The following is a 24,419-nucleotide window of genomic DNA, read 5'->3' on the forward strand; positions in this document are numbered from 1 at the left end:
CTTCCATCCCTATTCCATGACACTGTACTCTGCTCCCTTGCTTTCCTGTTGGTAAAGGGTATGATCATTGTTCCAATGAGCAAGGGAGATCTAGTCTGAAAGTTTAGTCTCAAGACTCAAGATATTCAGTGTTGGGATCCCTGGGTGGCGCAGCGGTTTGGCGCCTGCCTTTGGCCCAGGGCTTGATCCTGGAGACCCAGGGTCGAATCCCACATCGGGCTCCCGGTGCATGGAGCCTGCTTCTACCTCTGCCTATGTCTCTGCCTCTCTCTCTCTCTCTGTGTGTGACTATCATAAATTAAAAAAAAAAAAAGATATTCAGTGTTTATGAGAATTTGCTCAGTCATTTGGTAAATATTTAGTAATTGGCTCTGAGTATGTAGTAAGACAGCCTTTATGGACTACTTTTTTGGTTTTCTTTTTTCTTTCCTTTTTTTTTTTTTTTTTTTGCTTTTTTACTTGTCCAGTAATTTATTGAAGAGAACATGCATCTGCATGTATCTAGCACAACAGGAAGACTGAAGACTCTGTCAAACATTTCAGACAATTTTCCTACAATCTGTTTATCAAAAAAACACATTACTTTAACATAATTTCTACTGTCCTGATTGCTAATGTTCCTTTATGTTTATTTATCTAACTCAATAAACCATGACCACATACAAAGCACTAAGCTTAAGAGGATTTTCCAATAATTAGAATCCAATATGGAGCCAGGTGCCTCTGATAGGAGGCTGTGAATTGTTATCGGAGATCTACAGAGGGAATTCCTGCAGAGGTCAGAGGAGGGGACACGGTGATACACAGTATCCTTTCTAATCCTGAGATTGGATGAGAGGTTTTATTCTGTAATTTCTGTGATGTCCCAATGACAGTGGCTTGTTTTGGGGTAAAGAGTAGCGACCATTTATACAGAGGCACACAACACAACTTGCCTTTCCCTCCAAGTTCGGTTCTATTTATAGCCTTGCCCACAGAGACAATATATCAGAGAAGAAGTGGAAGGGAGCCCTTTGGGGAAAGTCTCCATGCCATTCTCATCCTAGGGACCCCTTGTCACAAACAAAAGGACAGACTTTGTGGGAATCACAGCAACTTGCCTTTTGCCATGCACTTCCTGAACTGTCAAGTTCTTTTCTTCTTTTTCCAGCTGTCTTCTGTTTAAATCATGCACTTGTCTCTTCTTCAGACACCCTCTCCCCACCTGAGGCTTATTAGCACGTAAGGTCTTAGCCTAAGTATAAAAGAGAGGTAAGTGGGCTCATTTGGGGCTTGGAAAGTTATCTCCCTAGAGCCTGTGTGCTTTCAAAGTCATCCAACAAATACTTGTGCCCCCCAACAGTGTGCCTCGCTCTAAGATAGGTGCTGGGGTTTAAGAAGGAAGGAAGGAGAACAAGGAGCAGATAAAGGATAATTGGGAAGGGGGACATCAGCGAAAGGGAGGATCCTAATCTCATGGAAAAGAAGTCTTCAGGGGCAAAGGGATATTTCACTTTCCCCCAGAAGAAGGAAGAATTAGTCAATAAAAAGCAGAGGGGGCACGGGTGGCTCAGTCACGTGACAAACTCTTGGTTTCTGCTTAAGATTTCCAGGTCCTGGGATCAGGTCCTGGGACAACATGCCACGATGGGCTCCACACTCAGCAAGAGTCTGCTGGTCCCTCTGGCCTCTTCTCTCATGCTCTCTTCCTCTCTCCTTCTCAAATAAATAAAATCTTGGGGGGGAGGGGCGTGAAGAGGAGCTTCCAAGCGGGGAGGAAAAAAAAAAAAGGAGCTTCCAAGCAGGGGAAAGACTGGTCCAAAGGTCCAGATAAACAAAAATTTAGTGAACTTGAGGATCTGAATGAGGCTAAGATCTTTTGCAGCATAGGCTGCAAGAGAGAATGTCTGAAGTGAAGCAAGAGGAAAGCAGACATCTGATGGTGGAGGGGCTTGTCACAGCACCCTCTCAAAATATTCACAATATTTCCAAGTTGACCTGTAGATATATTCTTCAGTCCTAAAGGAGTCCTTTCCCAGCTTCTTAAATGGCATATCAGGGTTTCTCATTGAGCAGTTAAAAACCAACATTCAAGGGGGGCACCTGGGTGGCTTAGTTAAGTATCTGACTCTTGATTTTTGGCTCAAGTCATGAGCTCAGAGTTATGAAATCAAGCTCCATGCAGGGTTCCATGCTGAGCATGGAGCCTGCTTGGGATTCTCTCTCTAGCTCTGCCCCTCCCTTCACTTATGCTCTTTCTCTCTTAGAAAAAAAAAAAAATCAAGAGACGAAAAATTAAAGACCAAGAAAACCCCATATCATCCACTACTTTAGACTAAATTTTAAAAGGATAGGATACAGGCAGCCCTGGTGGCCCAGCAGTTTAGCGCCGCCTTCGGCCCAGGGCCTGATCCTGGAGACCCGGGATTGAGTCCCACGTCGGGTGCTGTGCATGGAGCCTGCTTCTCCCTCTCCCTCTCCCTCTCCCTGTGCCTCTGAGTCTGTCATGAATAAATAAAAAAAAATTTAAAAATAAAAGGACAGGATACTTGGGATACCTGGGTGGCTCAGTGGTTAACATCTGCCTTTGGCTCAGGGCGTGATCCTGGGGATCTGGGATTGAGTCCCACATCAGGCTCCCCATGGGGCGCCTACTTCTCCCTCTGCCTCTATCTCTGCTGCTCTGAGTCTCTCATGAATAAATAAAATCTTTAAAAAGGATAGAATACAGGTAATATAGCAAATCTAAGGCAATAGGACTCTAATTCCTTTGAGAGAATGCTTATTTTTAAAAATCTAAAAAAAAAAAAATTGAGCTCTAATTGACCTGTTTCTGGTATAAAACATAATTCAGGGGGGGATCCCTGGGTGGCCCAGCAGTTTGGCGCCTGCCTTTCACCCAGGATGTGATCCTGGAGACCCAGGATCAAGTCCTATATCGGGCTCCCTGCATGGAGCCTGCTTCTCCCTCTGCCTGTGTATCTGCTTCTCTGTGTGTCTCTCATGAATAAATAAAATCTTAAAAAAAAAAAAATCAGTATTGGTATATGTTGTGAAATGATCACAAGTTTTTTTTGTGGTGAAATTTATAAGATCTTTTTTAAGAATTTTTAAGATCTTTTTAAAAAGATTTTGAGAGGAGGGAGGGAGGGAGCTTAATGAGAGGCTCAATCCCAGGACGCTAGGATCATGACCTGAGCAAAGGCAGCTGCTTAATGAACTGAGCCACCCAGGTGCCCCTAAGATCTCTTAATAGTTTTCAGATCTACAATATGGTATTATAGGACCGCCGAGGTGGCTCAGCAGTTGAGTGTCTGCCTTTGACCCAGGGCGTGATCCTGGAGTTCCAGGATCAAGTCCCCCACATCAGGCTCCCTGCATGGAGCCTGCTTCTCTCTGCCTGTGTCTCTGCCTCTCTGTGTCTCTCATGAACAAATAAAATCTTTAAAAACTATGGTATTATAGTCCCCATACGATACATTACAGTCACAGGACTCGCAGATCTTACAACTGGAAACTTGCACCTTTCAACTCCCCTCACCCATTTTGCCCACCCCTACCTTCAGCAGCCACCAAACTGTTCTCTGTATCCACAAGCTTGTTTTTGTTTCTTGGCTTTTTTTGGTTGGTAAGGCAGGGGACGGGTGGGAGGTTGACAAAATATTTTTAAGTTAAGAATGTAAGATGAGCAACAGGCACCATGACCACAGAGTTGAGCTGGAGTATAGCAATCCTGATGCTTGGAATCCTTGGGCTTCCCCTATGCATTGGGTTTCTGCCTGGGATACTTCTGAGACTTTAGTGTTTATTACAACTACCCTCAGAAGGAGCTACCACGTAACACATTAGAACAGGAGCTGAGGGGGATCCCTGGGTGGCGCAGCGGTTTGGCGCCTGCCTTTGGCCCAGGGCGCGATCCTGGAGACCCGGGATCGAATCCCACGTCGGGCTCCCGGTGCATGGAGCCTGCTTCTCCCTCTGCCTGTGTCTCTGCCTCTCTCTCTCTGTGACTATCATAAATAGATAAAAATTTAAAAAATAAATAAATAGAACAGGAGCTGAGGGAGAGCTGGGCAATGGGTGCCCAGGCTGCCATAATGCCCAGTGACTCCCAGTGATGGGGACCAGAGGACTCCCCCCTCAGCCCATCAGCACTCCTGTCATGATTCAGTCTAAGCTGAACAATAGCAAATTCCATGCACATCCTATTTCACTATGTTCTTATTTTTTAAATTCAGCTGATCTCAAATGTGAGTGTCTATCAGAATCATCTGGAGGGTTTGTAATACCTAAACCCTTTCCCCTGTGAGTTTGACTCAGCAGGCCTGGGCTGAGGCCACAATTTGCCTTTGTAATGAGTTCCTGGGTGACACTGGTGCTGTTGGCCCAGGAACCACACTTTGAGAACTATTGATGGGTTCATTCCAGAAAAACTGTTAAAAACCCTGTTCCATGCCAGGCTGTCCAGCTTTGGAGGACACAAACCTCTGCCCTCAAGGGACTCACCCATGAGTGGAGAAAACAAAAAAGGACAACATTAACGCAAGAGACCAGGCTCTGATGGAGGTTAGCAGGGGTTGCGATGGGCCTGCAGAAGAGGAAGGCGTAGGTGAGGACAGGTTAGCTGGCAGGGAGAGGTACAGGTGAGAACCAAGAGGAAGGAGCCACGTGTTCACAAAGGGCAGGAGGTCCATAGGCTGTGTCTTGGTGGAACTGGAGAGGAAAGCGCCAGTTGAAAGTGAGCAGGGAGGAGTAGGAGATAGATCCATGCAGGGCTCTGAGCCTCACCTACCCCTTCCTCTTCTGCCTTTGGGGAAGAGCATTCTGGTGGTAGAGAAGATGAAGAGGGGTTGGGGACAAGGTGGTCTGGAGGGCGTTTGACACATATGAGAGAGGGAGAAGTCCTGGGCCGGGCAGGAGCAGGCAAGTGGAAAAAGTAAGACTGGTCTCCCAGTGATGTATGACTGTGGTAAATCACAAGGCCTGGTGGAGAAGAACATTAACCTGTAAACACCTGAGTTCTCAGCTTAGGATGAATTGCTGTCTAAGTAGTCAAGGACAACCACCACCACTGCCTCACCCCAAGGAAATGTACCAGCAGCGAGGTGTCCGAGGACACTCAAAGCCATCCCCCAGCTGAGGTCAGTCAGCAGCAGCTCAGGGCCTGTGTGAAAGAGCCCAGCACTCACTCCCTGCTCCTTCATGCTCTCCGTATTTGTAGGGACAGGGACCAGGGAAGAGCCAAGTGATTATGGAAGCTCCCTGGTAGGAGAAGTAACCTGGTTAGGAAGAGGGAGTGACTGGAGCTCAATGGTGGCTCCAGCCTATTCTTTTGGGGAACTGAATGCATTCGTTTCCTTTGGCTGCCACAACAAACCCCACAGACGTGGTGGTATAAACTACAGAAATGTATTCTCTGAGTCAAGACTCAGGAGTCTGAAGTCTTGGAGACCAATCTCCTCAAAGGACTGTGAAGACCACTGTTCTGTGCCTCTCCCAGCTTTTTTTTTTTTTTTTTTTTTTGGTAAAGATTTTTACTTATTCATGAGAGAGACCGAGAGGCTGAGACATATGCAGAGGGAGAAGCAGGCTTCCCTCAGGGAGCAGGATGTGGGACTCGCTCCCAGGATCATGCCCTGAGCCAAAGACAGATGCTCAACCACTAAGCCACCCAGGTGCCCACCTCTCCCAGCTTCTGCTGGTCTGTTGACAATCTGGTGTTTCTTGGTTTGCAGTTGCAGCACCACTATCTCTGCCATCCTTCTCACAAATTTTCCCTGTGTCCAAATTTCTCCTTTTTATAAGGACACCGGTCATATTGCATAGGGTCTGCCCTAATGGCATTATCTTATTACATCTGCAACTCAAGGTCACATTCCAAGGCAGCAAGGATTGGAGATTCAATGTTTGAATCTGGGTCAGGGAAACACAATTCAACCCATACGAGGAGCTAACAAAGCTGCTGATCCAAACTCTCTTGAGCAGCTAAAAGTTGGGAGGGCATGAACCTCCATGTTCTCCATCAGATCCCCCAGCTACTCCCTAAAAGAGAGTGCCAGAACCTGGGCCAGCCCCATGTCAGCTGCCCCCACTCATGATTATTGCCATCTGTGGGCTTCTTCCCTGCTCCTCTGAAAAGCCAGGGAAGTGGCCAGCAGGGTTTGAAAGGGTTTGAGTGCTCTTTGCCCCAAAGGTCTCAAAGCCTCTGTGAGGCTGTGCTGCTTGCTGCACTAGAGGGCAGGGGCACCTAGACTGGAGCTCCAGAAGGTGACCCCTTGCCCATCTCCTTTCTTCTAGTTCTATTTCTGTGGGTAGGGTCTCAGCTCCTTATCCTTTCATGCTCCCATAAAAGCACGAGTCAATGGCAGGAGGATCCATAGGAGCAAGGCTTGGGAGAAGCAAAGGAATGATAAACTTAATTTTCCATGTGTAAATATGGCACATGGGTGGGTCTACAAGATTGAATGTGTACTGTAGGCATTTGGTTAGACATATGGAACTCGAGCAAAGTCTAAGTTGGGTTGAGGAAGCTCAGAATAGATCTGCTTTCCCAGGGAGTGTGAAGGGCAAGGCTGGCCCCCCTGGGCAATGGTGACAGCATGGGATAGAGAACAGGATGCCACCACGTTGGTGAAAAGGAGCTTTAACACCTATTCTCTCCTTGGTCGTCACAGTGAAATTACCAGATCAATTACACAAGTTAAGTAACTGAGTCTCGGAGAAGCCAACCCTTGGGCAAGTGCTCCTAGCTTCTAGGTGGCAGGCCACATCTCCAGCAACAAGTTCAGAGCGTTTCTCACTAGATTTGTTCACTTATTCATGCAGGAGTCCTAGACTGAGGTGTGTGTGTGTGTGTGTGTGTGTGTGTGTGAAGGGTATTGGTCCATACTATGGGCAGCTTGCGGGGGGTGGCTGGGGAGGCAGGATGTGAGACTGGAAGCCAGCCACTCTTCCCACTGTAGCAGGGAAGGCAGAAAAGGAACACTAGTGACCAGTGCAAAGGCACACGTGCAGAAAGAGGCTGCTATCCCATAAGCCCTGCAACATGTGGCCCATGCACCAGCAGTGGGGCAGCACCTGGGAGCGCAGTTAGACATGCAGAATCCCTGCCCCACCTCGACCTGTGACCTGTGGAATCGCATCTGCAGATTAGCAGGATCCCCAGGGGATCTGTATCCCATTCAACTATGAACAGCGCTGGTGCCAATTACAGACAGGCTCAGACAGATGGAGGAGAAGAATGTGTGGTTAGTTAGGGAGCTTCTTGGAGGCAGCCTCTAGCCTGAAAGCCAGCAGCCACGTGGGAAGACCTGAGATCTTTTGTCTACAACGGTTCTCAAACGTGGCTGCAGAGTGGAACCACCCGTGGTGTTTTAAAAAGCACTGATTCCTGGGGCACCTGGCTGTCTAGAGCATGCTCTCGAGGTCATGAGTTCAAGCCCCATGCTGGGCATGGAGCCTGCATAAAGATGAAGACCCTAAGATTTTTTAAATCATGTTTGGAAAAAAAAAAAAATCATGTTTGGGAAGCCCGGGTGGCTCAGCCGTTCAGCGCCGCCTTTGGCCCAGGGCGTAACCCTGGAATCCCAGGACCGAGTCCCACGTCGGGCTCCCTGCGTGGAGCCTGCTTCTCCCTCTGCCTGTGTCTCTGCCTCTCTCCCTCCCTCTCTCTCTCTCTCTCTCTCTCTCTCTCTCTCTCTCTTTCTCATGAATAAATAAATAAAATATTTTTTTAAAAAAGTGATTCCTGCCTCCCCACCTCAGATTGTGACTTAATGGAGATAAAACTTTGGCCCTGGGATTTTACAGAGCTCCCCAGGTGATTCATATTTGCAGGCAAGCTTGTGAGCCGCTGCCCTATGTGATATTTAAGATATAATGGACCAAACCTGGATGAGGAAACTAAACAGCGATCAAGTGATCCAGTGCGGGACCAGGAGGGCGTGTTTAGGTGTCTAAGGGGTGAGGGGGGTGGGGAGGGGGGGCGCTAAGCTCCTGCCACCCTTCCTGCCCCCTCCCCTCTCCACACCTTCGCACACTCCTCACACGGGTGCTTGGATTCTGCTTCCCCCTAGTGGTGATCTTCAGCCTGGCACAGCTGTCTCCGGTTTTGTACAAATCCTGGGCTCCTCACAAACCTGAGTTCCCCCAGGTGTGCTCTCTATGGGGTGGGGAGGGTGGGGGGGTGGGGGGTTAGCCTAGGAATTGTGGACAGTGAGCAGCTAGGCAGTGGCTCAGGAGTTGCTCTGTCACAGGAAAGCTCAGGGTGGGGGGGGGGGGGTCCATGTCTCTGGCCAAGCACTGGTCTGACACAGGGCTGTGATTGGAGCCTAAGTGGCTTTCCTGTGCTTGGGGTTTAGGGAAATTCGTCTCCTCAGCCAGTGGCAAGTGCTTATGCTATCAAGCATCAGGAAGTGCAGAGGAATAAGGAAACGAGCTTTCTAGTAAACAGCAGTCAGCCATTATCCAGCTCTGTGTGGCAAGGACGTGTCTTAATTATCATGTTTAATACTAACAGGAGCCTGGGAGGTGCTAGGATTCCCCTTACACACAAGGAAGCAAACCTACAGAGCTTCAATAACCTGCTCAAAGCCATCCAGCTTGCACATAACAGATGCAGGATCCAAACCATGCTGGTGGGACTGCACACTCTGTCTCAGCAGCTCCCATGTCCCCTGCAGGACCCAGGAGGTCTCACCTGGGCAAAACTGTGCACTGTGGCTTCAGCATGAACTCCAGTTGAGTGCAGAGGGTCCTTCCAGGTTCCCCCCCTCCTTTTGCTCCCTATTGTGCGTTGACTCATACTTCCCTCTGTAGGGCAGCCTGAGAGCCCCACATTTGGCAGGAGGACACCCTTGCCCTATTGTGGCAGAAAGCTTCTCCCTACAGCAGACTCTTTGGGGGCGGGGATGGGGGTGGGGGGTTCCGGCCAAATTATGAAAGCATCTTTCCTTTACCTGGCCTCCTTTCTCTTTTCTCCCCTGAAGCTTTCTGCTCAGGGCTACCTCCTATCCATTGTCTTCATGAAAAGTGCTGCTTTTTTTTTTTTTTTTTTCCCAAGATTTATTCATGAGAGGCAGAGGGATAAGCAGGCTCCCTGTGGGAATCTGATGTGAGACTCCATCCTGGAACCCCAGGATCATGCCCTGAGCTGAAGGCAGATGCTCAACCATTGAGCCACCCAGGCGCCCCATTACAAGTGCTTTTACCACTCTGGTGTGGATCAGAATCCCCAGGGGAGCTCGTTGGAATGCAGATTCCCAGGCCCAAGACTGTTATTCAGGGGGACACAAAGAGGGCCTGGGAGTCTGAATTTTCTAAAATAACAACACTGTGAATTCTGATGCAGGTGGTCCTTGGAGCACACTTTGAGAAGCATGCAACACACCTGGCACTAACATTTGTGGGCTCTACCTCGAGGGCACAAATAAAGGCCCATACTATATGTTTAAATATTTAAAAGTTCTAGATCAAGCCAACAGTCAAGTACCTTTGCAAGTATCTGGGAGGCTAGGATTCCTGGAATCTGGAGCTCTAAGTCAGAAGGTTGACCGCATAGGGAAAGCCAATCCCAGTCGCCAGCAGTCCTCCCTTCTCTTCCCACCTCTGGCTCTGACCTCTTTGTGCCACGAGGAATCTGCTGGTCAAGCAAGACAACACCCAGCCTTCAAGTCCAAGCTCAGGCTACCTTCTTCCCACCCCATAAACAGCTATATCTTGACCGCCTATCTGGCTAGAGATGGACCCTGGGGAGAAGGTATGCTCTGGAAGCAAGAATTAGAGTTCTGGGTGCTCAGAGTATGGCCTCTAAGGGGGGAAAGGGAGCCCCAGATAGACACAGCACCTTGTCCTTATTCGCCATCTGCACTCTTGTGAGGGTACAGCCAAACGATAAGACCCAAGCAGAGGCCTCTAAATCAGTACTCCTCAGACTTTAATGTGAGTAGGAACTGAGGTCTGAAGATTTTGAGGTCTGGATCAGTAGGTCTGGGGCACAGACCAGGATTCTGTGTTCCTAATAGCCTCCAAGCAAAGCTAGTGTTGCTGGTTCACTGGCCATACTTAGAATAGGAAAACTCTGGAATGCCTGGGTGGCTCAGTCAGTCAAGTGTCTGCATATTGGATTCAGCTCATGATCCCAGGGTCCTGGGATGGAGCCCAGAATCCTGCTCAGCAGGGATCCTGCTTCTCCCTCTCCCTCTGCCCCTCCCCCCACTTAGGTTCTCTCTCATGAACTTTATCTCAAATAAAATAAAAACAAAACAGGAAAGCTTTAGGGCAGAGTGGGTAAGGTTTTTCTGTGAAGGGCCAGGGAGTAAGTCTTTAGGCTTTATGAGCCATATGGTTTCTCTGCAGCTCCTTAGCTTTGCTGGTATGGCACAAAGCAGCCATAGATAAAATGGAAATAAATGAGCATGGTCATGTTCTAATAAAACCTTATTTACGGACCTTGACATTTGAATTTTATATAACTTTCCTATGGCATAAATCATTCTTTTGGTTCTTTCAACCAAAAATGTGTAAAAACTATTTTAAGAGCAAGAGAAAGAGAACAAAAGCTGGGGGAAGAGGCAAAAAGGGAGGTAGAAGCAGACTCCCTGCTGAGCAGAGAGCCTGGAAGATGTGGGGCTCCATCCTAAGACCCCAGAATTATGACCTGAGCCAAAGCAGATGCTTAACTGACTGAGCCACCCAGGTGACCCTGTAAAAACTATTCTTAGATCATAGGTTAAACAGATAGTGGGGTCAGACTTGGCCCCAAATCTCTGAAAGGTAAGGATGTTTAAACATAACCCTAATGCCAACATCAAACCTAAAAATAATTAGCCATAATTATTTAAATACCATTTAGGTGTTCGAATTTCTTTCTTTTTTTTTTTTTTTAGGTGTTTGAATTTCTAATTGTCTCATAAAAGATAGATTCACCACCATTCTGAAATACAGAATACCTGTCCCATCTCTTTTTACTCAATTCCTTGCCCCCATAGGAACTCCAGGTCTTGTACCCAGTAAATGTGGTCAAACCACATCTCACCAATAGATGGCATTGCTAACTTCCCTTTGCATCTACTAACTTTCCTTGGCATTTACACAAGAGAAAAACATTTGTATGCAATTTGCAATTACAGGTGAACGTAGGAATACAAAAAAACGAAATAGGCTGTTTGCTCTTGTGTAACATGTATAAAATCTCAGTACGTTCCAATTCCAAGGAAAAATTGATGTCAAGCAAATTTCAATTTGTTTTAAATGAAGAGTATGGCAAGCCCACTGCTCTATGTTGAGGTTTAGTTCTGTGTCAACACTTTCAGTGTTAAATCATCGAGGCCACTGTGTTTTTATGTTCTTCTTAAGAAAAAAGTAAATTGAATCTATTTGCACAGTTGATTCGTGTGTTTCATACTCATTACAAATGTCCTGTCTGAATTAAGTGCACTTACCTCTGAACAAAATGGTTTCTTTTCCAAACTTCCTCTAGCGTGTTCCCCCTCATCTAACAGGAGGCATGACATCTTACTATGCAATCCCACAGCAATTTGATGGTTTTCTGTATGTATTTGCCATCATTCTGCCAGTAATTTCCCCCTCTCCCCTCTACCCTACCTACCCTGCAAGAAGCATAAACTATTAAAAATATCTAGCTACTCAATTAGAATTAATATTTTCACTTTAAGGACACAAAAACCCAATTGTGCTATTAATCCCCCTTTCTGTCCTTTCAAGACCTTTAGCAAACATGTTTTGGTTACTGTTATGGCCAGAAAGATCTTCTTATTCTCTGGCCCTTTATTTGAGGTCACTTGTAATTCCCTAGAAAGAAATTAAGACAATGTTAGGATATCAGTCTGTATGACAATTTTTTTAAAGATTTTATTTATTCATGAGCATCAGAGACCGAGACATAGGCAGAGGGAGAAGCAGGCTCCTCACAGGGAACCTGATGTGGGACTCGATCCTGGACGCTGGATCATGCCCTGAGCCAAAGGCAGATGCTCAACTACTGAGCCACCCAGGTGCCCCTGTATTATTTTTCTAATGGGTATCCCATCTGGCTTTTTCAGGGAGATGATACAACAATTCTGAGATTTGTTATCCTATTCTCCTAGATTCAAATTTACACAATACTGTAATGGCCTTTCTGTTCAAGTCAAATCCTCTGTCCAGGGCAGGCCCTACACTTTGCTCTTGAAAGTTAGTTCTCACCGGATTTACCTGAGAACAAAACTTCTTCATAGTACATCTCCCCATTTACCTTCCCTGATGTTCTGGATACCTGGGCTCTTCTCTTTAAGAGCCACTCCCTGCCTCTTGGATGCAGTCCTCTGCTCTGTGTTTCTTAGGCTCTGCCTGCATCGCCTCTCTCCTCTTGGTCTATGCTACCAAACCTTTTCCTACACCAGGCTCTGTTTTCACTGGGCAGTTACATTCTACCTGGAAACAAGCGTGCTGAGGCATTTACCCCAGGAGAACCTTCCAAGTGTGTTTGGTTAAGTATTCGTAAATGAAGTCTTTCCAAGTCAAGTAAGTTTGAGAAGCAATTGGTTAAATTTATTTTAAAGGATTTTGAGAGAGAGTGAGAGCACACAAGCAAGGGGAGCCCCAGGTGAGGAAGAAGGAGAAACAGGCTCCCCACTGAGCAAGGAGCCCGATGAGGGGCTCTATCCCAGGACTCTGGGATCATGGCTTGAGCTGAAGGCAGATGCTTAAATGACTGAATCACCCAGGCACCTTGGGTTAAACAAATTTAAATAGCTGCAGGACTTTTCAGAGCCTTTGATTTCCTAATAGGAAAAGCGATAGAGAGTGAAGATAGAGCATTTCCCAAATTGATTTGGTTAAGGAGCACCCTCCCCTGTATTAGACAGCTCAGGTTGCTATAACAATACCGTAGACTGAATGGTTTCAGCAGCTGGCATGTATTTCCCACCATTCTGGAGGCTGGGAAGTTCAAGTCAAGGTGAGAGCGGTTCGGGCTCTGGTGAAGGTCCACTCTGTGGCTTTCAGACATGGTCTTCTCACTGTGTCCTCACATGGCAGAGAGAAAAAGCAAGCCTTGTCTAAACCTAATTGCTACCGAAAGCCCCATCCCCAAGAACCATCACCCTGGGGCTTAGGGTTTCAAAATGGGAGTTTTGAGGGACAGATGTACAGTCTGTAACATCCTTTCATTTTTCTCATTGCATTATCTGTATTGTGTTGTACAGGATAAACCTTGGGGGCAGCCTTCAGCCCAGGGCATGATCCTGGAGACCCGGAATCGAGTACCACGTCAGGCTCACTGCATGGAGCCTGCTTCTCCCTCTGCCTGTGTCTCTGTGTCACTCACTGAATAAATAAATAAAATCTTAAAAAACAAACCTTGGGACATCTACTCCAATGCAAGCTCTGGAATCGGACTGCATGAGTAGGAAACCAGGCTACCTCATTTCGATCCCAGCTCCACTTCCTAGCTGTGGGACTTTGCATGGGTTTCTCCAACTCTCCTTGCCATAGTTCACTGTCTGATATGATAGAATGGGGAAAATAATGTTACATACCTCCTAGGGTTGTTGTGAGGGTGCAATGAGTTGAAACATAGCAGTAGAATACAATACAGTGTAAGCATTCCAAAAAGGTTAGCCACAATCATGAAATATTGTTATTGACCATGAATTATATCAGTAAACAACTTATAGGATCAATTGTTAATAAACAGAATAATGAATGATTATAAGGCTATATTTAATTTCAGCTTAGATTGAATCCTGGATTTTACAGCTGAGTCAGGGTTGAGCCTCTGTTTTAGGCTACAGGCTCCCAGAGGGCAATACAGTGCTGAAGAAACAGCAAGAGTGGACACTGCAGACATGTGCCAGGAATCTGAAGTGGTATGGCTGGGTTTAAGGGAGAAGGGGCCACTGATGCCAGTGCCAAGGCTCCGTGCCAGACACCACAGCCCTGGCAGGAAATGGAACTGTGAGTCTGCAAAGGACAGACTGGCCCCACCACGAGGGCAGCAGGCCTGCCCACCACCCCCTGCTATGTACTTGTGGTAAATAACACTGCTGTCCACGTCATCTTTGAATGTACACAGCAATGACCCGTCCATATGTACCTTGCCCAATAGCCCAATAGCCCTAGAACAGTGAAACTCCAACACAAATGTTCCCTTGGAGTCTCAAGGGTGTAAGGGTCCCTTTATGTAACAAGGCAAGGGATTCGTGCCAGCCAGGAAACCCAAGTGCTCAAAACCTGTTCAACATTTTTGTAGCCAAAGAGTAAGCTGCCAAACATTTTTCTCTCAAAAGAAAACCAACCACTGAATGAATACTAGATTGGCGGGGGGAGCAGTTCTGGGAGAAAAAAATCAAAGGAGAGAGGGAAGGCCTGTCGTAAGAAAACTAAAATGATGCTGAATTTATTTAGAATTCTTTATTCATGAGACACAGAGAGGCAGAGACAAAAGCAGAGCGAGAAGCAGGCTCCCTGCAGGGAGCCCAATGCGGGACTCGATCCCAGGATCCCCAGATCACGATCTGATCTGGAGGCAGATGCTCAACCACTGAGCCACCCAGGCGGCCCATGATGGTGAATTTAAATTGAGAGGACAGTGAACTTGAATATGTTAAACACACACACACACACACACACACACACACACACACACAGAAACAGAACGCAAGCTGAGTTTTAAAAGCCAACCAAGAGGGATGCCTGGGTGGCTCAGCAGTGGGGCAGCCGTCCTCGGCTCAGGTTATGATCCCGGGATTCTGAGATCAAGTTCCGCATTGGGCTCCTGCGAAGAACCTGCTTCTCACTCTGCCTATGTACCCCCCCCTTTTTTTCTCTCTCTCTCATGAATACATCTTTTTTATTTTAAGCCAACCAAGAGAAAATTTTACAATCTAAAAATGGAGATTCTTTGTTGGAGATTTGGGGAGTACCCAAGGAGTTAGAGAGTCAGGCTCTTCCCGAGAAATGACTTAAAAGGTCAGAGGCATGGTCTGAGGCAAGTACTTTGGAGCTCACAATCCAGCTCTAATCGCCTGACATCATTGGCACCTTCCCCCCCACCCTCCCTCCGCTCATTAGTATTTTATTGAAATCTCAGTGGATGCACAGTGCAGATCCCCAGATCCTCATTACTTAGATTTTTCCATTACATTCATAAGTAGAATCAGAGTAGAAAATCTTCCAAGGAGAATTTAAGTTTCTTTGATATGTGTATGGTGATGTATTTCTTCCCTTTATAAAATAATTTGTTGTGGTAAAAAATTGTGGTAAAAACATGTAAAATGACCATTATAATAATTATTAAGTGTACAGCCCAGTAGTGATGAGTACATTCATGCAGTCGTGCAACCCAGCTCTAGAACTTTATGTTGTAAAACTGAAACTCTGTACTCATGACCCACCATTCACCCTTTCCCCAGCCCTGGCAACCACCATTACCTGTCTGTTTCTGAATTTGACCATTCTAGGTATCCCATATAAGTGGAATCATACATTATCTGCTCTTTTGTGTGCAAGGCTTATTTCACTGAGCATAATGTCCTCAAGGTTTATCTGTTTATCCATTCCCTTTAGTTTTAAGATTTTATTTATATATTCACAAGAGAGACACAGAGGCAGAGACACAGCCAGCGGGAGAAGCAGAAGTGAAGTAAGTCAATCGGAGAAGGCCAAACATTATATGGTTCACTCATATGGGGAATATAAAAAAATAGTGGGAATAAAGGGGAAAGGAGAGAGAATGAGTGGGAAATATCAGTGAGGGTGACAGAACATGAGAGACCCCTAACTCTGGGAAATGAACAAGGGGTGGTGGAAAGGGAGGTGGGCAGGGGGTTGGGGTGACTGGGTGACAGGCACTGAGGGGGGCACTTGACAGGATGAGCACTGGGTGTTATACTATATGTTGGCAAATCAAACTCCAATAAAAGAATATACAAAAAAGGGAGAAGCAGGCTCCATGCAGGGAGCCCAATGCAGGATTCAATCCTGGGTCTCCAGGATAATGCCCTGGGCTAAAGGCAGACCCCCAACTGCTGAGGCACCCAGACGTCCCTATTCCCTTCCTTTTAAAAGCTGAAAAATATTCCATTGTATGTACACACCACATTTTGTGTACCTGTTTATCTCAATGGACTAAGCAGCAGATTTTTAACATGTTGATGAAAATGTGTGGCACCCCGCTAAAAAGGCTTCACAAATGATCAGTAGCAATTCTTAAACACCATGTTATTGCCTCTGACAGGCACTGAGAAATAGACAGGATCTAAGTGAGTTAGGCTGTAGTCTGACAGTCAGGCAGACAGACACTATGTAGACAGACCTAACCAGGGCTGCTGCTGGTGGAGGTGGGGGGCTCGCAGGAAGCTTTGAGAGTCCAGGGAGGGGAACTGCCAAAGGGAAAGCAAATGGAATCAGCCTCAGGAGCCCTGGAAATGACTGGGGTCTGAAGCCTGCTGGATGGAATTGAATGTTAGTAAAAAGTTTCCCTATACTAGATATCTGCTCATCCACCTGCCATTCATTCATTGTTATTGACTACCTACTGCGTGCCAGGTACTGTTCTAGGATTTGAGGATACATTGGTGAATAAAACCCATGAGATCCCCATTCTCATGGAGTATACATTCTAGTGGAATGGGGAGACACAATAAGCAAATAAATGAAAAGGGTATTTGAGGCAATGATGAAAAGTGTGGAGATGATAAAACAGCATGATGTATAGTGATTGGGGGAGTGGGTGTTGCTTAAGAATGGGAGGTTGGGGGGCACCTGGGTGGCATAGTTAAGTGTCTGACTCTTGGTTTCAGCTCAGGTCGTGATCTCAGGGTCCTGGCATCGACCTCTATATCAGGCTCCATGTTTAACATGGAGTCTGCTTAAGATTCTCTCTTCCTCTCCCTCTGCCCCACCTCGCTCATGCTGTTTCTCTTTCTCTCTCTTTCTCTCAAATAATCTTAAAAAAAAAAAAAAAAGAGCGAGAGAGAGAGAGAGAGAGAGAGAGAGAGGTTAGGGAAGGACTCCATGAGGAGCAACCTGAATGCATAGTAAGCCCTCGGAGCTAATGAGCAAGGAGCGCATGCCTTGAAGAGAGAACAACAAATGCAAAGACCCTAGAATGGGACTCCGTGTGGTGTATTTGTGGCCAGTGTGGTTGTGGTACAGTGAGGGAGGGAGGAGGGAGAGGATAACAGGGGCCAGTTCAAGTATAGCTTATAGCCAAATACAAAAGGATGCATAATTGATGTGTGAGGAAGTGAAAGAAGGGGGATCTTTGACAGGGGGAGGAAATATGCACTGAGGAAAGCATTGTGTGTTCTGAAACAAAAGTAATTGTGAATGGGGTCAAGGTTGAGTGATGATCAATGAAAGACAAAGCTGGATAGCTGGGTTGGGACAAGTATAACAAGCCAAAGAAGGGATTTGAGCTTTATCCAGCTAGTGACTAGGAACCATCAGAGATTTTTAATTAAACGAATGATCCGATTTTTGTTTTAAAAATGAACTTGAATCCACAGGGTGGATTAGAATGGAAGATAGACCTCATCCTGCCAAGGAACCAAAAGAACTAAACTAAGCCAGACATGAGATGAAGTAGAGAGGAGGTAGCGTGTGAGACCGACACTATCAAGAGCAGATTTACTTGGTCTTGAGGAATTGACCTTTTATCATTATTAGATGTTCCTAATACTCTCTAGTAATTCTTTGTCTTGAAACCTTTGTCTGAAATCAGTACAGCTACCCTCGCTTTCTTAGGATTAGTATTTGTATGAATATCTTTTTCCATATTTGTACTTTCAACTTGTCTGTGTGTTTATATGTAAAGGGCATCTTTTTTTTTAATTTTTATTATTTATTTATGATAGTCACAGAGAGAGAGGCAGAGACGTAGGCAGAGGGAGAAGCAGGCTCCATGTACCAGGAGCCCAACGTGGGTTTCGATCCCGGGTCTCCAGGATCGTGCCCTGGGCCAAAGGCAGGCACTAAACTGCTGCGCCACCCAGGGATCCCTAAAGGGCATCTTTCATAAACATATAATGGGGTCTTGTTCTTTTTTAATTTATTTTTATTTTTTAAAGTTTTTATTTATTCATGAGAGAGAGGCAAAGAGCTAGGCAGAGGGATAAACAGGTTCCCTGTAGGTAGCCCATGCAGGACTCAATCCCAAGATCCTGGGATCATGCCCTGAGCCAATGCTCAACCACTGAGCCACCCAGGTGTCCTGTGTCTTGTTCTTTTTCCATCCACTCTGGTAATCTCTGCCTTTTAATTGAAATGGTTGGTCCATTTACATTTAACATAATTACCCATATGGTTGGGTGTAAGTGTACATCTTGCTGGAATTTTCTCTATTTGTTCGGTTTCTTCCTTTCCTGTATCCTTTTTGGTTGATTTAATAGATTTTAGTATTCTATTTTATTAGCTCTATTGACTTTTTAGCTATACTTCTTGGTTTATTTTTTTGAATACTTGTTTAAGAAATTACAGTACACATCTTTATGGTCTACTTTGAATTTATATCACTTAATGTAAGAATCTGTTAAAGAGTTTATTTATTTAGGGAGTACAAGTGGGAGGAGGGGCAGAGGGAGAGAGAGAGAATCTCAAGCAGACTTCCTGCTGAGTGTGGAGCCTGATGCAGGACTTGATGCCATCATGTGAGGCAAAATCAAGTGTAGGACATAACTGACTGAGCCACCCAGGCAGATATAAGAACTCAATAAGAGTAGTCTCTTCCCCTGCATCCTTTGTGTTCTAGTAGTTTTCTTCTGCACAAGTTATAAAGGATAGATTTACAAAGTACTCACTAGATTTCAGAGATGAAGAAAGTTTAGCTCAACTTTTATGTTCCTGGCTTAGATCACTATCTGCAATTCATCTAGGAAAAAGTGCCTAAAAAATCATCACTCTGAGAGTATAAATGAGATTATAAGTACCATAATATATCAAATCTCAATATTCTATCTTCCATCTGCTAGGTTATTAGAGTCTTTTGGGAGTTTCCTCTGGTCATGTCTGAGAAGCCCCAGGAGATGGTTTCCTTCTCTAGAAATTTGCCCTGATGCTGGGCCAGCTTAGGAGCCAGCTTAGGAGCATGTTTTAGGTCAGGGAGATGCATACTTTCCCAATGCATTCTATTCAGTAAAAAGGGTCTTTCAACAAAGATGCCCTGTTTCTGAAGCCTCAACTATTTCTGATGGATGCAGTCCATATGGATGTTTGAAATAGTGGGAGGTAAAACTCAGTCTCCTGGGTTTCCAGTGCTCACTCAAGCATAGTAGTTTCTTGTGGGCATCACTCTGTGATGCGGTTGAACTTGTTGAAATATTTCCCATCCAGGTCAGAAGAAATGTATTCACAAATGGAGCTTATATTAGGTCTGTATCTTTGGTATTTGTCCACTTGAGTTCTCCAGTATGCAGCTAAAGCTGTTGATCTCAGGACAGAAATCCGTGCTAAATATGTAGATTTGCATATTGATGATAATAGAAGCCATAGGATGGATGTGTTCACCAAAAGAGCATGTAAAGGAGGAAAAATAGAAGGCCAAAGACTAAACCACAGGAAGTGGCCTATGTTGGTAATTAAGAGATTTTAGTAAATAGAATCTCATGTCTGTATAAAGAATGGGGTAACTGGGTGGCTCAGTTGGCTAAACGTCTGCCTTTGGCTCAGGTCATGATTCCAGGGTCCTGGGATAGAGCCTGTGTTGAAATCTCTACTCAGGCAGGGTCTGCTTCTCCCTCTCCCTCTGCCACTTCCTCTCCCCCTGCTCGTGCTCTTGCACTCTCTCTCTCTCTCTCTCTCTCTCTCTCAAATAAAACCTTTTAAAAAAGATTCTAAAGTGTTTTCATATAGGCTAAAGGAAAGGCTGCTGTAAAAAGAGTGGTTATGGATGCTACGTGGCATTACTGGAAAATGCACATGTTCAAATATACCCTGGATTTGGAAATTAGGAGCCATTTGAAGAAAGGTTGTCAACAAAACCAACAAAGTAAGCAAAGATGGTTCCTGAAGAAGCATGGCAACTAAAGAGGGAGAAATAGAGAAGGGGAGTAGAAGACTTCCCATTTCCAGTTCCCATGTAAAGAGCTTAGAAGTCACCACTCTGTCCTGACAAGTAAAAAGCTGAATTCACTGAAAAATCAATGACATTTCTTAGATCCATAAGAGATGGGAGTATATAGGGCAAATCCTCTGATCTTCAAGACCGGAGAGTTAGGCAGGCCAATCCAGGGAATGCAAGTTTACCTGAGCACAGGCTCAGTGAGCAGAACCCACTTTGGGAATCAGTACTCAGGCAGGAAAACCAGATATATAACTGAGGGATTGCTGGAGGCTCAGTGCAGACCAGTTAGAGTTAAAAACTCCAGAGGAACCCAGTCCTAACAGGGCCCCTGCAGTTTTGTGAGCTTTGCCTCCAGGAGCTCAACCACATTCCCACAGTAAATGTTGGAGAAAAATCCCTTCTTGCTTCCAGTAGAAAGAAGGGAAAAGAAGCCTTTTTTTTTTTTTTTTTGGTTTTTGTTTTTCTAAAGATTTTATTTATTTATTCATGAGAGCTAGAGAGAGGCAGAGACATAAGCAGAGGGAGAAGCAGGCTCCCTACAGGGAGCCCGATGTGGGACTCAATCCCAGGACCCCGAGATCATGACCTCAGCTTAGAGTAGACGCTCAACCAGTGAGCCACCTGGGTATCCCCACTTAGTTCTTAACAAAGCCTGCCCTTGGTGGAAACTAGTTAACCCAGAACCTAACATGCTGGAGCATTATCAGAAAGGGAAATAGTGAAGTGTGTATTATGGTAAGATATGGAAGACCATGTATGGGCACACTTGTAGGCAGGAGAGAAAGAACATTCTCTTCTCTCTGCCTATATTTTTAATTCTTCCACAAGTCCTCTGCAAGAAATACGAATCATGTTTACCAGAACACGATGTGACCTTCATACATTTTTTAAAAGATTTTATTTATTCATGAGAGACACAGAGGCAGAGACCCAGGCAGAGGGAGAAGCAGGGCTCCCCTCTGGGGAAGCCTGATGTGGGACTAGATCCCAGGACCCCGGGAACACAACCTGAGCAGATGCTCAACCACTGAGCCCCCCAGGCATCCCTACACCTTCTTTAAAGCATCCATTTGTTTATCTGCATAAATCACCACTGAATATTATTACATCAGAAATTCTCACCAATTTCAAGGTGCTAAAATGATAAAATCAGATTTCCTGGATCCATTTCTATAGAAATTTAGCATAACGCATGAGTTTGAAAAGCAGGTATTGGGCACCTCGGTGGCTCAGTGGTTGAGCATCTGCCTTTGGCTCAGGTCATGATCCTGGAGTCCTGGGATCAAGTCCCAGCATTGGGCTCCCACAGGAAGCCTGCTTCTCCCTCTGCCTATGTCTTTGCCTCTCTCATGAATAAATAAATAAAATCTTTTTTTAAAAAAGACAGGCATTATTATAGCCACATTGTTTATTTATTGCTTACATGCATAGAAATATATGCAAGGGATATCTTGCAACAAGCCCAGTGAGGTCTTCTAGGTCGTTGACTGACTCACTTTCTTCAGTGCACTGTTATTAGCTCTCATTAGTTTAAATACTATGGTCCTTGGAAGTTGATTTTGGTTCTAGCCCAGGCCAATGGTCTCTTTGTGGCTTATCTGAAGGATATTTTTGGCTCCTTGAGAGAAACCAAGATGGCTGTTGGCAGCAAGAGAAGGAAATACCATTCAAAAGCTCTCAACTGTTTGTCAGCTTACAGCAACTTACATATGGTAAGATATGGAAGACCATACATGGGCACACTTATAGGTGGGAGAGAAAGAACATTTAATGCACTAATGAGGGAGTGGGCAAAGCACATGTTTGCAAAGTGAGGTTGACCTTTATGAATGCTTGGATGAAATACAATCATACACATCTGTAACTTCACTTGTAGCAAACTCCTTTTAAGGTCCTGGCTTAAGAAGGGGATGTGTTAATCCTTGGTAGGCTAGGCAGAGGGAATTCACTCTCACTGCCTAGTGTTTCAAAGGATGCTCTCTGCTGCTAGCGAACCAAAGGGGTCTCTGCAGCTGCTGCTGCTGCTGCTGCTGCTGCTGTGTGTGTGTCTTATGAATAAAATCTTTAAAAAAGGAAAAAAAAGGCCAGGCAAATCTCAAAAGAGTAAGCCCAGTGAGGATAGGACAAATAAAAGGTAAACCTTCATCCTTGAAGACTCAGGCCTCTGAAGGAAGGTGTCCTCCCCCATGGACATTTCTCTTTCCCACCCGATCTTTCTTGCGTTACTCTCACTGTTCATCTTATTTCTGAAATCTCAGGTTTTACAGCCTGTCTGTTACTTCTCTCCTCAAGATCCCCCCACTCCTTCTGCCTCCTGGGGAAATTCTACCTTTTCAGTCCCATCTGGTGTCTGTAAACCCCAGTATCTCAAGCCTTAGCTCTTCATTAATGGCAGCCCTTCTTGCCCAATAAAGGGGAATATGGACCTGGTCCTGTCAGTGGGCCAAGTCCAGTGCAGTCTCCCCAGTAGCTGATTTCTTTTCTGTTTTATCCAGAAACAAGAATGTCTTGCTAACATGAACATTCTTATCTTTTCTGGGGCAAGGAAACACCATTTTCTTGTGAGCTGGCCAGGGGAACTCCCATTTCCTTGGCACAGCAAACTGCCTCACTGACACCCTCCCAGGGTCACCGTCTCTCCACACCCAGCAGCGCTGGTGCCCAGCCCACCCAATGCTCAGCATCATTATGGGAAGAGATGGTCATCTGTCTCATCTTGATGCGAGGCCTGGGCTCTCGATTCCACTAATGTTGAAAGAAGATCACTAGGGGGCACCTGAGTGGCTCAGTCAGTAGAGTGATCGACTCTTGATTTCAGCTCAGGTCTTGAATTCAGGGTTGTGAATTTGAGCACCATGGTGGGAGCCTACTTAGAGAGAGAGAGAGATCCCTGGAGAAACCGGGTCAAATCCTCTCTCTCAGGCACCTGGAGGGCTCATTGGCTCAGGTCGTGATCCCGGGGGTCCTGGGATCGAGTTCCACATCGAGATCCCTGCGAGGAGCCTGCCATTCCCTCTGCCTATGTCTTTACCTGGCTGTCTGCATGTCTCATGAATAAATAAGATATTTTTTAAGCTATTTTTTTAAAAAACCATAGGAACATGTGTTTGCCTTTGAAAACGCCCAAGTTTCTCCATTGGGGAGGAAAAATGCTCCATCAATTCAGATATGAATTTTAACTCTCAGCCTAATTTCCAGCCACCTCCCATGGATAAATATTTGAGTTGAGGGAAGGCTGGGGTGGAGGCTCAACTTAAATTTCACCCTCTTTATTCCACATGCTTTTCTACATCAGTAAGGGGTGGTCTTATGAGGGAATGAACCAGGGTTTGAATTTACAGGAGCCATTAAGTGGGTCTGACTCTGCATTCTGGCATTTGAACCTGAGTCTCATTTTTCTTGTTGGCAGTTATTTTCAGTTTCTTAGAGATAAACCCATGTCATAGAATGGTTGCACGGATAACTTAAATTACGTGTGTAAAGCATCTGGCACACCCAGAACTAACAAATGTTCAGCCTTGTCCTCACTTCCTATCCCCCCGGTGTGTTTCATCTCCCTTCTCTGGAGCTGCCTGGCCTGAGGCCTCTGTTACTGTCCTTGTGGCCACATCTAGTCTTACATCACTCTCCACCTCTTCTCTGCATCTATCTCCTTGATAAAGTGATCGTCATGAAACACGTCATCTTTGTCTTTCCGACCCTTACACTATGGCACCTCACGAGCCAAGTATGCATTACTCCCTTTATTGTATTCCTCCTATATCACATGTAATCCCTGTATTCAAGCTACCTTCCCCAGCTAAAAGGAAAATCAAGTCCAAGACCAATAATTATGCAAGCAAGTTTTAAACATCAACTAAGTGCCTGGGAAAGGAGACAGAAGGCCTAAAAGGACATGGTTCCTACTGTGTAATAAGAAAAACAGGCAGGTACTCAACTGTGTGACATGACAGTGATTGAAATGTACTCAGGAGCCACAGGAGCAGAGAGCCCAGAGAAGGGTCTAGGAGAGACCCATCGATCAATCTGGGTGTCATGGACAATTTCTTTCCAGAAGTGATTTTGAGCTATATCTTGAAGAATGAGTAGGAATTAGTGAAGTCATGAAGTAGGTACAGAAATTAGGGGAGTTTGGTGGGAATTCCAGGCTGAAGGCACAGACTGTGCAAATGCACTGTGAAAATGTACTGGGTGTGCTCTGCATTCGCAATGGGGAACAAGCACTAATGATAAGTTGACTGATTAGATGTGGGCAGTGAGGAAAAATAGAGAAGCCAGAAATGACACCCACATTTTTATTTGAGGTAACTACTTAGAGGATGCTAAATAAGTTTGTAATGGAGAAGAGGTGAGGGTCAGAAGAGAGATCATGAGTGCA

The 24,419-nt window shown here is 45.5% G+C and overlaps 1 protein-coding gene and 1 long non-coding RNA gene across 3 annotated transcripts in view; both read left to right on the forward strand.

The window, feature by feature from the left end:
• Positions 1–13,628, forward strand: part of LOC118351916 (uncharacterized) — a 34,712-nt gene extending 21,084 nt beyond the window's left edge. Inside the window, exon 3 of the long non-coding RNA XR_004808132.2 lies at positions 13,185–13,628. This is a non-coding gene — a long non-coding RNA (uncharacterized LOC118351916). The remainder of the gene's footprint in view (positions 1–13,184) is intronic.
• The window catches only part of CLDN10 (claudin 10), a 127,153-nt gene that overhangs the window by 34,394 nt on the left and 68,340 nt on the right, over positions 1–24,419 (forward strand). The gene's annotated exons all lie outside the window — the stretch shown is intronic.

The sequence above is a fragment of the Canis lupus genome, chromosome 22 (genome assembly GCF_003254725.2).
Source record: "Canis lupus dingo isolate Sandy chromosome 22, ASM325472v2, whole genome shotgun sequence".
In the NCBI taxonomy this organism is placed as follows: domain Eukaryota; kingdom Metazoa; phylum Chordata; class Mammalia; order Carnivora; family Canidae; genus Canis; species Canis lupus.